This window comes from Centruroides sculpturatus, unplaced genomic scaffold (assembly GCF_000671375.1).
Source record: "Centruroides sculpturatus isolate CEXI.00-Female unplaced genomic scaffold, Cexi_2.0 scaffold488, whole genome shotgun sequence".
Taxonomy (NCBI): domain Eukaryota; kingdom Metazoa; phylum Arthropoda; class Arachnida; order Scorpiones; family Buthidae; genus Centruroides; species Centruroides sculpturatus.
This window is the reverse complement of record NW_019384747.1, coordinates 506,855-508,242: the sequence shown is the minus strand read 5'-3', so window position 1 is coordinate 508,242 and position 1,388 is coordinate 506,855.

Sequence of the window (1,388 nt, the reverse complement as noted above, 5' to 3'; positions counted from 1 at the left end):
TCGATGTTTTCTTTACGATCACACCACAGCACTAGGCCTAAAACTTTACTTAATCTTACTAAACGGTTGTTCCACGATTATTTTAATCCTCAGAGAAATAATGAATGCCCTGTAGAAAAAAAATTTGTGGACCAGTCAAATATTACGTACGACCCATCTTTGAAAAATTTTTTCGTGGTCATAAAATCCTCTGTTTCCTTCAGAATGAATATGATGACGCACGCAATTAACTTTTAATTTAAAGGTTACAAATAAATTGTAGGATTTTGCTGAATATTTAAACAAACTGAAGTAAAAGATGCAATGAAAAGATAAACTTCTTACCTTGATATTAATATTTGAAGGTAATATTGTTATTGTATAACAACTTTTGTTAGACATTTAATAAAATAAATTTCAATTTTTTAAATGTATAAACAAACTGTGCAAACTTTTCTAGAAAAACTCAAATATATTGTTCTGTATTAAATATTTTTAATTAATAAAAATTTAAGATTTTTTATAATTTTTTCACATTATTTAGTTTTGCTTAATTTATTGTTTTATATTTTTTGTGTGCTCTATTTCTTATGAGTAAGAGAGGGGGCCCGGGTTAGAAGAAAATGTCTAGGGCCCCAAAGTGGGTTAATTTGGCTCTGGGTGGACATGATAAAAATGGTCTGCCGAGCATGACATTGTGCTTCGATCGATGGTATCACTTCCACATACCTCTACTAATGCTCTGTGAATGTCTGGTTGTAACATAACATAATTCGATTTTCATATAGGCCTGCTGATCAGTGTTGCCGCTCCTAGTACATTTGTACTTTTCTGGTACATTTTGCCCTTTCCAGTAAATTGAAAGTACATTTAAATTTTTAGTACATTTTCAGTACATTATAATATTTCAAGTACCATTTACGGAACAGAATAATATTTCACGCCTTTAACGAAAAAATGAGAAAAAATGAGTTTAATAAAGTCTCACTAGTATCGGTGCTTGCTAATTTAAATTATCCAATCACAACATAGATAGTTGCACGTGTAAGTAGTCTTCTTTCACACGTTCAGTTCTCTGCACATTCTCATCAGGACCTTGACAAACTTTTTCATGCCACGTGGTCCAAACAATTCAACTCCGTCAAACTAAAATAATGGACATGTAAGAAAATCAATGATTTTCAACTTTTGTCATCAATAATATCAAAATATCCGTTAAATCAGAATCAAATTATTACAGAAAATAGTTTTGAAATTGTACGAGTATAAATAATATAAATACTTTTATATTATTTTCTACCACTATAATTTAATTCTTAAATTATGAACTTCAATTTTAGTAATCGTAGTAAAAGAAATAACGGTTAATGTTACGTGTGGTTTCAAAATGGCCGCGCTTCCGACTGTTC